The 17,215-nt window shown below is 39.4% G+C and overlaps 2 pseudogenes; both read left to right on the top strand.

Annotated features, from left to right (window-relative positions):
* The first annotated feature begins 4,613 nt into the window (after window positions 1-4,613).
* Window positions 4,614-9,264, top strand: LOC138591646 (uncharacterized; annotated as a pseudogene).
* Window positions 9,265-10,340: 1,076 nt separating this feature from the next.
* On the top strand, window positions 10,341-14,872 carry LOC138591738 (uncharacterized; annotated as a pseudogene).
* The last annotated feature ends 2,343 nt before the right edge of the window (window positions 14,873-17,215 follow it).

Genomic DNA, 17,215 nt, shown 5'->3' on the forward strand with positions numbered 1-17,215 from the left:
AAGTGTGTTATTTCTAAGCAATGGTGAACTTTGGAGTTATTAAGGGAAAGAGTGAGATAAAAAACAGATGAACATTAAGTATTGTAAAAAGGAGTAAAATTTCTTCCATTCATTATTTAATTAATTATTTAATGAAATGAATAAACTTGGTCGCAGTAATAATTTTATCCACAATAATACATGAGAGAAAATTGCACGTTAAATTAGTGAAATGCCACTTCAGCATTGTTAAGGTACATTAGAAATGTTTTAGTATGGTTATATTTAAAGTCAGTAGGTGGCAGTATTTAATTGTCATTACTGTGTGAAAAACAGTGTATAGGTCATAGGTCATATAATTACAGGCATTTTAGGAATGGTATTTTTCTATTTATATTAACTGATATACAGTAAAAGATGTTATTAGAGATGTCCTCTGTCTAGCCTTTTATTTAATCACGTCTAAATGTGTAAATCAAATTTTTAACATAAGTAACCTAATGACACCTCAAATGTATTTAATTCTTGTCATAATTGTGGGGCATTTTAATATAATTTTTTAATATCTTCCATCATTTACAATGCAAGATATTATTAGGAGACTTTTATTTTGACAACTTCCTTTTTCTAGTTTGTTACTTCCTGTTAAACGTGTGTATTTTCTCCATGTAGCTCTTTACTAAAAGTCTCTACACATTTCAACTTGAGGTGAGACTGAACCACTTAATGTTTGAATGTGTGCTGCATTGTAAATGTTTGGCCTGAAAAGTGATTGAGGAAACACACATAAGGTTTAGCTTTAGAGTTTTAAAATAGGATAAAGTATCATATATGTGGCTTTAATTACCTCCTTTGGATGTTTAATGTTGTTTTTAATGTTTTCTATACCCCCAGTAAGTTGGTATGATCCTATCACGGCCTGTATTTGTGTGCTGCGTTGTAATTGGTTGGTTTGAAGCTGTTACTTGTCCTGCGTTGTGATTGGTTGATACATGATTTGAAACAGAAGGGAGGTTATGAAGCTGTGTGCTTTGAGCATTTCGTCCCCTTTGCTTACAGCAAATTTGAGAGACAGAGACAGAGAGAACGAGAGAAAGAGAGAGACAGAGAGAGAAGGATATATTTCCAATTTTTCTGTACAGATTTTTCTGCAGTTTTCCCCGGCTTTGTCGAGGACTTTTCGAGGACTCCAGGACATTTTGGACACACAGTGAGTAAAAAAAGTCTGCCTGGTGTTGCTAGTTAGGAAGCTAACTGTAGTAGTAAAAGTGCTTTGTGTATTTTTGATTGTTCTAAAGGCGGTTTTCAGAGAATGTGTAAATGCTGTGTGTATTTTTGAATGTTTTAAAGGCGGTTTTCAGAGAATGTGTAAATGCTGTGTGTATTTTTGAATGTTTTAAAGGCGGTTTTCAGAGAATGAGTGAATGCTGTGTGTATTTTAAATTGTTTTAAAGGCGGTTTCCAGAGAGTGAATGAATGCTCTGTGTATTTTAAATTGTTTTAAAGGCGGTTTTCAGATAATGTGTAAATGCTCTGTGTATTTTTGAATGTTTTAAAGGCGGTTTTCAGAGAATGTGTAAATGCTTTGTGTATTTTTAATTGTTTTTAAGGCGGTTTTCAGATAGTGAGTGATGCTGTGTGTATTTTTAAATGTTTTAAAGGCGTTTTGTTAGAGAGTGAGTACATGATGTGTGTATTTTTAATTTTTTTAAAGGTGCTTTTCAGACTCTGTCGGACAGAAATGTTCTATTTATTTTTGAATTTCAAAATTGAATTATAACTTATTTTAAATTGGCACCAGGCTGCAGTGTCATGTGGTGTTTAGGTTTGAATTTTGAACCAAGCTACAGGGTGCGCTTGTTTTTAAATAAGGCAGAAGCTGCAGTGTCATGTGGTGTGTAGTTTGAATGTTGAACCAAGCTACAGGGTGCGCTTGTTTTTAAATTAGACAGAAGCTGCAGTGTCATGTGGTGTTTAGGTTTGAATTAGAACCAAGCTACAGGGTGCGCTTGTTTTTAAATTAGACAGAAGCTGCAGTGTCATGTGGTGTTTAGGTTTGAATTAGAACCAAGCTGCAGGGTGCTCTTGCTTTTAAATAAGGCAGAAGCTGCAGTGTCATGTGGTGTTTAGGTTTGAATTTTGAACCAAGCTACAGGGTGCATTTGTTTTTTAAATAAAGAAGAAGCTGCAGTGTCATGTGGTGTTTAGGTTTAAAATTTGAACCAAGCTGCAGGGTGTGTTTGTTTTTGCATTGTGAGTTATTTAAAATAAGCTTGAAGCTACAGAGTCATGCGATGTGTGCTTGAATTTGAAACAATATGGTGTTTGTTTTTGAAGTTTTAACGTACTATTGAAGATGGTTCATAAATTATAATAATGTAACATCATGCTAAATTTAATTGGTTAAATAGCTGATAGAAGTAGTGCTGTATAACCTTATACATTAATATACTGAATATACTGTTCTTCTGTCCTCATGCTTTAAAGCCAGGGGGAGAGTGATAAAAAAGCTTGTATGCTAAATTCACATTCGTGATGAACAGATCGATATATATATTTCATGCTGATAGCACCACCTACTGGTTAATTTTAATAGTTGATAGAAGTAGTAAAGCAGTGGTTGAGGCAGTTTTTAGCCCTTTGACTGAAGTGTTCTAATACAACACTGTGGGAAAAAAATATGTGGAAAAGTTAATCAAAATATATATATTATATATATTATTTGATACATAATATATATAATATAATATCAAAATATGAGACAAGTATACAGATGTCATTTAATTAAAAGTATAATCATGAAATGTATCGTACAATGTAGAATCACTTCTGTCTTTTTTAATTTCATCAAGTGTGTGCATAGAAAAGTAGGCAATTAACAAAACTAAATGGAAAAAATCCGTTCTTTTGTGTTTAGCCTTTTTAGGAGACTGTCCAATATTTCCCAGATTTTTTTGACAGCAGGACTTGGTACGAAAGCAAGGTGAGTTATTTATTTATTATTATTACATTTGTTGAAAAAACATTTATTGTGTAGTTTATAGATGCATTTAAAAAAACATTTGAGGCCAAATATGTATTGAATGTTGTTACTGATAAATTGTTCCTTCTTTTTTCTGTTGATATGTTTAGATGCCTCGTGGCAAGTCCTTTCGTCGCTCCCTGGCAGCCAAGAAGCGATTGGCCGAGCGACGAACTCCTGACGTTACCTTTCAGGAGCCCAGCAATGCCAGTCATGCACGTATGTAGTCATTTTGTCAAGTCTTTGTCATGGCTTCAATTGTAGTTGCACTATTATACATTTCCCTGCATTTAGTATATTTCTTTTGTAGTAGCAAAATATTTAAGTGTTTATGGTTATATTTTGCTTTGTTTTTGTGTCTTAATGAATAGGCAGGGGTACTGGGTACCGCCATGCTGTGCAGCAATGGCCAATTTCGTCCCTGACCGGACGAAGCCACAAATTGGTCATTCCGGCCGAGTCTCCTGACAAGAAGGTAATATTAATTTAAAATTTATGAAACAAATACCAGAGCTGTAAAATGAGTAATTATTAGTAATTGTCATTAATTAATGTTTGACCTCTGTTGTTGCAGTTTGTTCTTCTTGTCGGTGATTCCCACCTCCGAGCCATCGCCGATGGTTTCGTGAAGATGCCAGAGGGAAGGCTTTCCTTTGGCATCATGTCGACACCCGGGGGCTCTGCTAAGGACGAGAGGATCGAGTTGGTTCACGCCGTCGTTCCTCGAACTCCTGAAGCAGTTTGCCTTCTTGCCCCCAGCAACAACCTGACCGCCTCCAGGACCACTGACGAAGCTGGCGCTGACTTCGCCAAGCTTCTCAGGAGTGCTTGCGCTCGTTGGTCCAATGTAAGCTTGTTAATGTATTTATAACAGATGATGTTGCTCGTTCATCTTTGGCACTAGTAGTATGTATGTTTATGTTAAAAGTAGCAGAATAATATTTATGTACTTGTAGTGTTTTGAGAGTTAATGAACTTCCATTGTTTTCAACAGGTTGTAGTTGTGGATTTCCCTCCACGCTTCAACATGGAGCTCCAGCCCCAGGAGCTTCTGTGTCAGGAGTTCCATCGTGTTGCAGCACGCATGGGTATGTTTGAGATTTTAGTGCAAGCACAGTTTACTGTATAATTTATATATTATATATTATAACTTTCAATCATTAAATGTAAATGAAAAAATGACTACAGAATAACGTGTTGATATTTCATGATTTATTTGTCCTTTTTTTAGGTGTCAAGTATTTGTCCACTGCGGAACATTTCCCTTTGGACCACCCTGAACTGTGGGCCAGAGATGGTGTAAGTGAAAATGTTTGATATGACAAGTGCAGTTTATGTCAGATATAGAGAATACATTGTTTGTAAATAAATGTGTTGTTTTTTTAACAGATCCCCCTGTCTGACACTGTTGGGATGCCTATCCTTGCGCAGTTGCTCTGGACTGCTGCTTATAAGGTAAGCCTGATTATTAAAATCTCTGTGTTTTGATTTAGTTGTGTTTATTTTGGCAGACTGCTTCAATTTTAGTCAATATAGCTCTTAATTGTGTGCGTCTTTAATTCTTCATGTAAGGGACTTTGTAAATGCATTTTAAAAAGTGATCAATGAAGAAATGTATTACTACTACTACTACCAGGAACTGGAGACAGTACCTGTAAGCACGCAGGCGCAGGCTCCCCCCAGGATACCGGCACCACGCTTCACTCCGAGAGTCGTTGTGAAGGGGGAGGACGTCTCACCACGTCCTCAACCGAACCCCTTCGAGTGGACAGTGGTTGGACAGGGCAGGAAGGTAATAGGCTGCAAATCTAATTGTTTGGTTGAGATCTAAAATAAAAGTAATACCGCTTAATCAGTAAAGTTTAGTCCAGGTAAAACAGTAGGCTTTTGTCTAAAACAAACTATGCTATCTTTCATTACAGAGGAACACATCAGGGGACCCGTCCTTTGGTGTGCTTCCCAAGAGGATGGTTCAGCAGCAGGTTTGTTGTGTTTTTATGATTTTTTCTTTGATTAGCTGTATCTGAGTATGGTCTGGTCTGTTATGAGCATCCAAAATTCACAACAGTCTTTCTGCATTCGTCTTTCGCAGGTGGTGAAGGAGTGTTCCATCCCGCTAACCCCAGTCTGGTTTAGCCCTGCCCTGTTGGATGCGATGGACAAGGTTGTCCCATCACATCTTCCCAGTCCAGAGTCCACAGCTGTTCCCAAAGGCAGACTGGTAATTTTTATGGAAATTCTATCTGTTGGTCTCCCCTTTCTGACTAAATTACGTAAATGCAATGTGCTTTAAAAATGGCTTGAAAAACTTTGTTTTGTTCTTTCATTAGACGCCTTTTGTGGAACAGAGGCGGAGGGTTGCTGCCAAGAGGAGCCTGTCCCAGCGGCAGGTCAGTTGTTTTTCCATACATTTTTTGAGATATTTGTGATTGTTTGAACAGTTTGGATTTCTACAGGCAGCAAAGCCATTTTCTGTGTAGGGTCTGAAACACAGAGAAGACTCCTGTTGTATTTTCTACATGGAGTTCATTCATGTGTTGCCTTGTTTTAGGTGGAGGCAGCACCGAGTGCTGTGGAGGTGACTTCCAGGCGATCACCTCCCAGTTTCATGACCGTGGATGTGAAGGAGGAGGTTTGTGCACTTTGTTGTTACAATTGATTTATAAATAAAAAAGATATTGTTTTTAGCACAAATATTGTTTGCATCAAGTCTGCATGTTGAACTGAAAACAGAACTTGATTTATTTTATTGAGTGTTTGTCTGTGGCAATAATTTTAGTTTAGTTTATTCATACATTTTTTACTTTTGTGTTTTCTAGTCGCACGCAGCACCGGGCTTTGTGGGGGTGTCTTCCAGGCCGTCACCTACCAGTGCGTGCTTGAAAGTGGCGGAGGAGGAGGAGGTCAGTGCACTCTGTTGTTATTTTGACTAAAAATGCAATGCTGTTATACCATTATTGTTGATGCAGTATAGGAATCACTAACAACATAGCTTTTTACTTATTAAAAAGCACTTAAAGGTTTTTTGGTAGCTTTCATATAAAGTGTACAAACTGAAATGACATCATACCTTATTTAATTTATTTCAGTGTGTTTAAAAATGTGCTTTAGTTTATGCATTTAATACAATAGTTTTATTTCTAACAGGAGGCAGCACCGAGCGTCGTGGGGGCGTCACCCCAGCCATCTCCTGGCACGGCTGTGAAGGAGGAGGGTGCTGACACACAGCGCACTCAAAGAGTCGTCAAAGGTCAGACTGATCCAGTTCCTTGCATGTGTTCAGAAAAGTTACCACCGTCTTTTGTTGCTGGAAGTGATGTAAAGGCTGCTCCATTTACTCCTGATGTTAATACACTGATAGGTTGTAGTGTTGTGGCTGCAATCAAACATCTGATTGCACCTGTGTGTACCTGGAAAAGGAGGGATGTAGATGAGATAAGAGCAGAAGGCAGCAAGTTAGTTGAGTTTGTAGCTGAGGAAAGTCAGAAAAGTGATGCTAAGCAGGGGTTGTGTAAGCTGATTGAACAGCACAGTGTGTTTGGCAGGAAGTGGAGAGTAGACATGGGTAAGCCAGAGTACAGAGTTTTCGGGTCGTTGGAAGAGGAGACAGTTTTGTCCAACAAGCTGGAGGAAGTGTTGTTGAGGGATGGAGTGTGTCTGCTGAACCTCCAGAGTGCAGTTAGTGTAGTGATTCATCACAAGGATTACTTTGTGGTGGTTGATTGTGCCACACGTGATGCTTCTGGGTTGGCATCTAGGTTTGGCAGATCAGTGGCTGTTTTTAACACATGCCTGACTGACCTGATGTTTCACATCAGGAGTCTGATGAAGTCTCTGAAGGCAGAGTGGTATGCCGTTAGCAGCCTTTCTGTGGAAGAGTGTGCAGTTGATGTTGACATAGAGAGTGCAACAGTGGTTGCAGACAGTGATGAAATAGAAGTTGCAGCTGACCTTGAGAATATCAGCTCTGTCAGGCCTGCAAGTCCTCTAAGATCAGTGCAGGGGACATTTCATCAGGGAGACGATCAGTTTGAATTCGGAGGACTCCAGTGTATGGCTATAAGCCTGGTAGCTATAGCAAAGCATAGTACCGACAGCGTGTTTTCATGGCAGTCAGATAACTTGGATAAGGTTGTAGTTTTAGGGGACGAGTTGTATTCTTCTTTGAGGAACAACAACTTGATCAGTGGTGGGTACGAGCTGCTTTGTGTTCCAGATTTGCCCAAGCAGCAGGTCATTGATGGACACAAATTCCAGTTTCAGTATGGCGACTATGTGACAGGAGATGTCGATGTGGTTAAGGGAGATCTTATTGAGGCAGGTGTGCACACCTCTTTAAGAGATGGATTGGCACAGATTTGTGGGAAATACGACACATGCTTTCTGACATTGAATGGCAATACTTGCTCAATCATTGGTCAGAATGGACAGTTTGCCATAGTTGACTCCCATGCACGCAGTGCAGATGGGATGATTGCTGAGACAGGGCTTAGTGTTGTTGTCTACTTTAGTTGCCTTGATCATGTGTTTGATCACATACGCAAGTTTGCGAATGTGCTGAAGAAAAGCCAAAAGCTGTTTGAGATTGCTGGTGTTCGTGTCGTTCCCACAGGCCCCACTGTTGACAGTAATTTGTCCTTGGGTCCGTCAGTAACAGTTAAAACTAGAGAGACTGGCTTTGGTTGTAGTTTGTCTGAAAAGTTTTCTGTTCAGCAAACAATCAGCAACAACAGTCAGAGGGCAGAAAAGCGTAAGATGTCAACAGGAACTACTTCATCAAAGAAGTTCAAACAGAGTGATGTCACTGAAGTTAATTCAGATATTGTGTTTGTTAGTGATGTGACAAGTAGAAAACTTCAGTTTAATCCTCTGAGTAAAGAAGTTGCACAGGCTGTGTGCACACAGTTAGATATCGAGTCAGAGAAAGTTGATGTAGTGTCTACAGAGGTTGGTTTGTTAGGGGCTCCATGTACAAAAGAGAAAATAGTTGGTGATGGTAATTGTTTCTTCAGGGCAGTCAGTCAAGCTGTGAGTGGTACGCAGAAGTATCACAGGAAGATTAGACTTGCAGTTGTCAAGCAATTAGAAAATAATCCAGTGGACTATAAGAGTCTTTTGAGAAGTGAGTATTCGACTGTGGTAGAATACCTTAGGGTTTCGAAAATGCGTTATGTTGGCAGTTGGGCTACAGAAATAGAGATTCAAGCAGCAGCAGATTGTTTAGGAGTAAATATTTTTACGTATTATCACGATCGCTGGCTTGAATATAGTTGTAAGAATAGGCAGTTGTCTAATCAGGGAGTCTATTTAGAAAATTGTAATGGCAACCATTATGAGACAGTTGTGTGTGTTCAACAGCCCCAAATGCAGAGTTGCTATGGTTATTGTAAAGTAAAAACGTGTTGTTCCACAGGTTACAATGTTAGACGGCAAAGCAGAGAGAAAGATGGTGTTTGTTTAGGAGGTTTGACTTCAGCTGAAAGTTTAGTAGTAGAGCATGTAAAAGATGATGTTACAGAACAACAGCAGCATACTCCATTATCTGTTTTAGACTCAGATTGTGTGGAAATATTTAGTGACGTGAGTAAAAGTACTTTTGAATTTAACCCGTTGTGCAACAAAGTTGCAAGAACATTATGCAGTAGGTGTAATGTAGACTTCGAAAAGTTAGATGTACAAGGGCCCAAAGTGTGTGGGACTTTAGGTGCTGTTTGTAAGACTGATAAAGATGTAGAGGATGGAAATAGCTTTTTTAGAGCTGTAGCTCAAGTGCTTAGTGGTAGTCAGAAGAGTCATCGTAAGATAAGATTGGCTGTTGTGAAACATATAGAAAGTCACAGTGAGGAGTTTATGACGTTAATTGGAGAAGAATATAGCTCAATTTCAGATTATATAGAAAAGTCGCAGATTAAGTATGTAGGGTTCTGTGCTTCAGAAATAGAGTTTCAGGCTACGGCAAATGCTCTTGGAGTCAACGTATTTATATATGTAAATGGGAAATGGGTGGAATACCATTGCATGAATACTGTGTTGGCAGATGAAGCCATATACTTACAATGTGAGAATCATTTTGAAGCAGTAGTTTGTGTACAACAAGGTGATGAGCAGGTTTGCTTTGATTTATGCAGAGGAGATCATTCATGTGAGTTTGAGTATAGGTTAAGAAAGAAAGGGAAGGATATGTCAAACAAAGAAACACAGAGTGGTGTAAATACAAATTATTGTTTTTCTAAGTATTTGAAAACAAAGAAGAACCTCCATAAGCTAATTAAATGTCAAGAAAATGTATTGTATAGGCAGAAGGTACAGGAATGGAGTAAAAGGAAATACCAGGGATATGTGGTGCATCGGGAGAAAGTTAGGGGAATGAGTAAGGAGAGGAGTAAACTTGCGTACCAGGGAAATGTGGTGCATAGGGAAAAAGTTCAGGGAGAGAGTAAGGAGAGGAGTAAACGTGAGTACCAGGGAAATGTGGTGCATAGGGAAAAAGTTCAGGGAGAGAGTAAGGAGAGGAGTAAACGTGAGTACCAGGGAAATGTGGTGCATAGGGAAAAAGTTCAGGGAGAGAGTAAGGAGAGGAGTAAACGTGAGTACCAGGGAAATGTGGTGCATAGGGAAAAAGTTCAGGGAGAGAGTAAGGAGAGGAGTAAACGTGAGTACCAGGGAAATGTGGTGCATAGGGAGAAAGTAAAGGGACTAAATAAGGAGAAGAGTAAAAGTAAATATCAGGAAGACGTGTTGCATAGGGAGAGAGTCAAGGAAATTAGTAAAAGTAAATATCGGTTAGATAGGTTGCACAGGCAGCGTGTAAAAGCCATGAGTACAAGGAAGTATCGTGAAAATGCAGAGCATAATAAGCGTGTTAGAGCAGGTAACAGATTGAGGATGAAAGAAATTAAAGTAAAGGCAGAGCAGTTTGACTTTGTGATGAAGCAGTTTTTGGACAAAGTGAAAGATGGGCCAGATTTTGTTTGTTGTGTCTGTTATAGATTGTTGTTCAGACATGAGGTGTTAAACTTGAAAAGGGATTACTATAAGCAGAGGAAAGAAATAGCCTTGATTGCAGATAAATGTATTTCTGAGGAGTATTTGCATAAATGTACTAAAGACTGTGAAGTGCCGTGCCAGTGGTTGGATACAGCTAGAGGTCAGCTTTGGATTTGTTACACGTGTCATTATAAGATCAATAAAGGTGAAGTGCCACCTGAATGTTCACTGAACAATTTAGCAGTCCATGCTATTCCAGCAGAGTTGAAATGTTTGAATAGTTTAGAGCAACATTTAATAGCCTTACATATCCCTTTCATGAAGATGCTTGCGTTGCCTAAAGGTGGGCAAAATGGAGTGCATGGACCGGTGACATGTGTTCCAGCTAATATTGTGCAAACTAGTAATTTGCTGCCACGTTGTAACATGGAGGGATCTTTGATGCCTGTAAAGTTGAAACGTAAGCTGACGTATAAGGGACATTATAAGTATCAGTATGTGGATACTATACACATAAAGCAGGCTTTGCAGTACTTAAAAGACACAAATGTACATTATAAAGATGTTGTGTTTAATGAAGCGTGGTTAAATGAGTTTTGTAGGGAAGTGGATTCTGATGTTTTAGAGAAGGACAGCGATTCTAGTGTAGAAACTGTAGAAACATCTGCTGATGTTGGTGAGGATGAGCTTCTACATGATAGACAGCAGCATTGTATGTTCCAGGACACATGTCTAATGCCTGTTGATATTGGTCAGGAAGCATTAGATCACTATTTTGATAATGTATTGAATTTGGCTCCGGCAGAAGGAAACAGTCCTGTAAAATTACTGACAGATCAGGCAAATGAAGCCAAATGCTTCCCAGTGTTGTTTCCAAAGGGTAGCCCTACGTACCATGATGGCAGACAGCATCGGTTGACATTGTCGCGTTATTTTAATAATAGGATTTTACATGCTGATGGTAGGTTTGCCCAGAATGTCGAATACATCTTTTTTGCTCAGTACATGTCTGAGGTAAAACAGGTTATCTCAAGTGTCTCCATAGCATTGCGGAAAGGTAAAGGAAGTGGTAAAAGTAAAAAAGTTAGTAGTGATGTGTTGACCAATGAGGAGTCTTTAAAAAAATTATTGGAGTTTGATGATGGTTATCGGTTTCTGAAACCTATTCGAGGTACCCCAGCGTTTTGGCAGGGAGCTCAGCGTGACCTGTTGGCTTGTGTGCGTCAGCTAGGTATCCCTACATGGTTCTGTTCATTTTCCTCCGCTGATATGCGTTGGAAAAACCTTTTGTACAGTATTTTGAAACAGGAAGGAAGAACAGAGACTGTGGAAGAGTTAGAGTGGGCCGACAGGTGTGAGCTTTTATGTCACAACCCTGTCACTGCCGCGAGAATGTTTGATTTTCGCTGGCATTGTTTTTTGAGGGAGGTGCTTATGTCACCATCAGATCCAATAGGCAAAATTAAGGACTACTTTTATAGGGTGGAATTCCAGCAACGTGGAAGCAAGGAATCAGGGACAGAAGACAACTGAGAAAATGGATAAAGAGCGTGCAGGGAAAATTTTGAAAGCTATGAAGGAGGCACTTTCAGATGAGAATGCTGGTTTTGATACTGTCGAACAGTTGTTTAGACATGTGGGTATAACTCAAAAAGTCTATGAAGCTGCATATAAACGTGTTGCTAGGAATACACATGTTGTATTGAAAAGGCAGGCTAATGAGGTTTGGATTAATCAATACAGCAAACCACTGTTAAAATGCTGGAATGCAAATATTGATATCCAATATGTAGTTGATGCGTATGCGTGTGTAGTTTACATTATTTCCTACATATCCAAAGCAGAAAGAGAGATGGGACTTTTGTTAGGAAATGCACAAAGAGAAGCAGCCAAGGAAGGAAATGCTAGTGCAAAAGATGCGTTGAAAAATTTAGGCAATGTGTATTTACACAACAGAGATGTGTGTGCCCAAGAGGCTGTGTATAGGTTGACGAGTAAACATCTGAAGGAATGTTCTAGGAAGGTTGTATTTGTGCCTGTAGGGGATAACGCTGTGAAAATGAGTTTGCCTTTAAGTGTCTTAAAACAAAAGGCATCATCAAATGCTCTCACAACAGAAGATATGTGGATGAAGAGTTTGGTTGATAGGTATAAGAACAGGCCTAAAGATGAGGTTTTTACGACATGTGTATGGCTAGTTTTGCATCAGAGTATCGCGTTCTTTCTAAAAATGAAAAGTCTGTGAATAGGATTACACTTGACAATAACTTCGGTTATGTCTTGAAAAGAACACGTACACAGCCTGCAGTAGTTCGTTATGCACGTTTCTCCGAAACAAAGACTCCAGAATTGTTCTATCAGAGTATTCTGCAGTTGTTTTTGCCATACCACAAAGATGCTCAGCACAAACCATCAGGTTTTGAAACCTATGAGCAGTTTTACAGTAAAGGTTGTGTAAGATTAGGTGATGGGTCACGACAGTCGGTAAAGACAGTTGTGGATTTAAACAGAAGCAAATTTGAAACTGAGGCAGATGAGTTGGATGATATCCGAAACAAGGTAGATAGTGACGGCGTTGTAGAAGATGCCTGGTGCGAGCTCTGCCCAGAGCAAGAATTGGAGCGTTTAGAGTGTGAAGAGCTACGAAGAAATGAAAAACAGGCAGACGACGAACAGGTAGAAAATATCCCTGATTTAGCCGTCAGTAGGGAGCAGGTTTCACATTTAGAGAAGAAAAATAACATCATGTGCAGAAGTGACGGTCTGGCGTTACTTCGATCTCTGAATGAGACACAGATGTCTATTTTCTATCAGATTAGACAGTGGTGTTTGGACAAGGTAATGGGGAGAAATCCAGACCCATTCCATGTCTTTATTACAGGTGGTGCAGGCACTGGAAAAAGCCATTTGATAAAGGCTATTCAGTACGAGGCCATGAGGTTATTGTCAACAGTTTCTCGTCATCCAGACGACATTTGTGTTTTGTTGACTGCTCCTACGGGGATAGCTGCATACAATTTGCATGCAGCTACTATTCACAGCACATTTAGCATAGGGATTGATGTACGCTTACCGTACACGCCTTTAGGTGAAGAAAAGATCAATTCTTTACGTGCTAAATATGGTAGCCTGCAGATTTTGATAATTGACGAAATCTCCATGGTTGATCATAGGCTTTTGGCCTATATCCATGGTAGATTACGACAGATAAAACAATCAGGTGACTTTTCCCCGTTTGGAAATGTTAGTGTTGTTGCTGTGGGAGATTTCTTCCAGTTGCCTCCTGTTAAAGGGAAACCCCTGTATGTAGATGATGTTGAAGTTAATTTGTGGTCTAACCTATTTAGGGTTGCAGAATTAAAAACTGTAGTTCGGCAAAAGGATGATGTATTTGCACAGTTGTTGAACAGAGTAAGAACTCGTTCAAAGGGTACCCCGATGCTAGACGGTGACGAAGAGATTTTGAAACGTTGTGAAACCGGTGAAGTCAGCTCAGCTTTACACATATTTTCGACAAATAAACAAGTAAATGAGCATAATATTCAGCAGCTGTTTAAGACTTGTCCTGATTATGTTCAGATTGAGGCTCAGGACTTTGTGAATAGCAAGAAAACGGGCAAGCTGGAGTTAATAAGAGGACATCATACCAAAGCAAGTAAAACGTGTTTGGAGGAAACACTGCTTTTGGGTAAGGATGCCCGAGTTATGTTGTGTAAAAATGTAGATGTCATGGACGGTCTAGTTAATGGGGTATGTGGTACTGTAACACACATAGTTTACCCCAATGATGATGACAAAAAGTTTCCTCAGGTCGTGTATGTCAAATTTGATGATGATCAAGTTGGCACACAGAGGAGGAAACGCTGTGCACACGCACCAGCAGTTGAAATAGGTTCTACAGCCATTGAACCAGAAGAGGACAACGTAACAGTTAAAGGTGGACTGCGCAGGCAATTTCCATTGAAACTTGCTTGGGCTTGTACAGTACATAAAGTACAGGGGATTACTGTTGATAAAGCCACAGTGTCTCTTAAAAAGATATTTTCTGCAGGCCAGGCTTATGTGGCACTCAGCCGTGTTAGAAGTCTGTCAGGTTTGGTGATACAGGATTTTGAAGAGAAAGTAATCTATTGCAAAGACAACATTAAGGAAGCACTACAAAACATGTCTCCATTCTTGGATTCAAAGATTACGGGGCAAACATTCAATACACACACATTTGCTTTGTTTTTAATGAATGTCCAGAACTTAACTCAACATGTATCAGATTTGGCGTTGTGCACACAGCATTTGCAGTTTAACTGTATTGCTGTAACTTAAACATGGATACCTGATGATTCTCCATTAGAAAAGGTAAAGATTGATGGTTACAGTTTCCATAACTGTCCACGGAATTTATCGTACAGCAGCAACGACCCAGCGCTGATGTCATTGCAGGGCCAACAACATGGCGGTGTTGGCATGGATAGTGCAGACAATGTGGAATTTGACTTAATCAAAGCACCACATGTCAATTTGGAGTGTCTGGTTTACAAATATGTGACCTGTAACATATTAGTGGCGGTCATTTATCGACCACCATCCTATCCCATGTCTTTATTCAAAAAGAATCTTGGCAAGTTACTTGATTGGCTAGATCCACTAAGTAACACAATTGCTGTCATGGGAGATTTCAATGATGACATTTTGAAGTCATCATCAATCAGCAAATTTGTAGCAGAAAGAGGGTTTGTGCAGTTTGTGACTCAGCCCACAACAGAGAAAGGCACATTGATTGACCATGTGTATGTGAAAACAACACAGTACGAAGTAGAGTCAACAGTGTTGCCAACATATTTTTCTGATCATGAGGGTATTGTATGTGTCTTTAAATCGTCAACTTAAAACTTGTTAGCAGCTGTATGTTTGAATGGTATGGTTGAATGTGTAGTGTTGTGGTGTTATGGCTTTGTGCTATCCTTGGTGTATTAGCCTCTGCAGTGCAAGATGAGAGAATTGTCGCAATTGTCGTGGTACATATTGCAGTGAAAGCCTTCTTGGTTGGCCTACCTTGCAACTCTCTCTTTTTAGAGGACAGCTGTGTTGTATCCTTGATACTTAGCTGTCCTATAATCAGCAGTTATCATAGCCTTATGTGTAGTAGCATTGTTGCCAGAATTGTGCCTTTTTTGTATTGTGCCTATACTTCCTGTCACATTAGTACATGTTCCTCGTGTTTAATAAAAAAAAGAAAAAACTAAACAAAAAAAAAAGTAAAAGTTCCATTATACCATAATGTATAGCAGATGTATTTTAAGCTTAATTGTGTAGTTAACATAAGTTACCTTTGTAATCTGTGTTTTGTATTCCCTGTTTAGATTCAGTCTGGTTCAGAGTAATTTTGTCCCCCCCCCCCCCCCCCCCAAAAACAATCTATTTTCATCATTCATATGTTCATGTATAAAGTAAATGGGATTAAGGTTTCGTTTCCTGCATTACAACAGCATTTATGAGAAAAATGTTGATTTGACAAATATTTATATTTATTGCACCTATTAAAACTGCAGTAGTATAATAGATATCCACATTAGGTCAACCAAAGAAAGTACAATTAGACAGACAAAAGAGACACTTAATGATATGCTGTTGCTAATGCAGGTTTTGCTTTACCTTCCATGTTTAGTCAGAAAGCAAAAGGCACTGGTAATGGTACTCCTGGTTTACTGGGATGGGGTTCAATTCCCTGCGGTGTCCTGCTGATAAGTTTGCATTTACATGGAAGTAGATATTTTGATTGCTATTAGCTACCATAAGGCCAAATAAAGTATTTGCAAGACAAAACATTAATGTGACAGTATGAAAGTGTTGGGAGGTTCCAGACCAAATTTTAAGCTGGTATGGCAAACCTGGAAGGAAGCAAAGTGAAAAAAATATATAGAAGCAATACCTTCCTGTTGCCCTTAGGTGGTGCTTTGAATGAAAGGCTGGACTTCTAATGGACCTCACATTTGTTATGTGGTGCAGATGTAATCATGTACAGCAGAGCTATTGCAGCTTCCTTTTTCATGGTGAGACATGGATATTCGCACTGCTGCCAGGGACTTGGCCTTAAAAAAAAACGTACGTGTTTACAATAAAGCATCATTCAGGTCTCTAGGCTTTTTCTCACCACATTTGAGGTAAAATGTTATAGTAAAGTAAGAGGAAAACATACAAGTCTCTCTTTCCACTAAGTGGCGATATGGGTATAGGTAGAATTTCTGTGTTGATCATACCGTAGAAATTTGGAGCAGATTAAACATTGTCAATGAGAGGCAGTATAGGCTCTAACCAGTAGGTGGTGTTCAGAGTATGAGTGAAATTAATATGTAGATCTGTGTAGGCCGGCACTGGCACCATACATTTGAAATGTGGAGAGTCGACGATGTATATGGGGCTTAATACTGTCTGTTACCATTAGGTGGCGCTATGACTATGAGTGAAAAATGTATATGTAGATCTGTCCAGGGCGGGACTGTCATCATGCATGTGAAATTAGGAGCTGATCGGACAATGTATGTGAGACCTACTACTGCCTCTTTCCACTAGGTGGCGCTATGAGTATGTGCGAAAAATTAATATGGAGATCTGTTCAGGCTGAGACTATAATCATGCATGTGAAATTTGAAGCTGATATAACATTGTTTGTGAGAGGTAGTACTGACTCTTGCCAGTAGGTGGCGCTATGAGTTTGAGCGAAAGATTAATATGTAGATGTGTTCAGGGCAGTACCCTCATGAAACCTGTGAAATTTGGAGGAGATTGGACAATGTATATGAGAGTTTATTCAGGCTCTGCCCAGTAGGTGGCGCTATGACTATGAGTGAAAGATTAATATGTAGACCTGTTCAGGCCGAGACTATAATCATGCATGTAAATTTTGAAGCTGATATAACATTGTATGTGAGAGGTAGTAGTGGCTCTGCCCAGTAGGTGGCGCTATGACTTTGAGTGAAAAATGTATCTGTAGATGTGTTCAGGGCAGTACCCTCATCAAACCTGTGAAATTTGGTGGAGATTGGACAATGTATATGAGAGTTGATACAGGCTGTCACCAGTGGGTGGCGCTATAGGATTGGTAAGGAAAGGAGTGTGTAGATCTGTTCAGGGCGGGACTCTGATCAAGCATGTGAAATTTGGTGCAGACAGGATGAAGTACAGGCGAGTTATCAATGCCTAAATGTTATGGCGAGGCATCATGGCGAAGGT

This window comes from Semicossyphus pulcher, unplaced genomic scaffold (genome assembly GCF_022749685.1).
Source record: "Semicossyphus pulcher isolate SPU_LCO1_2020_fin unplaced genomic scaffold, fSemPul1.0.p SCAF_1, whole genome shotgun sequence".
In the NCBI taxonomy this organism is placed as follows: Eukaryota; Metazoa; Chordata; class Actinopteri; order Labriformes; family Labridae; genus Semicossyphus; species Semicossyphus pulcher.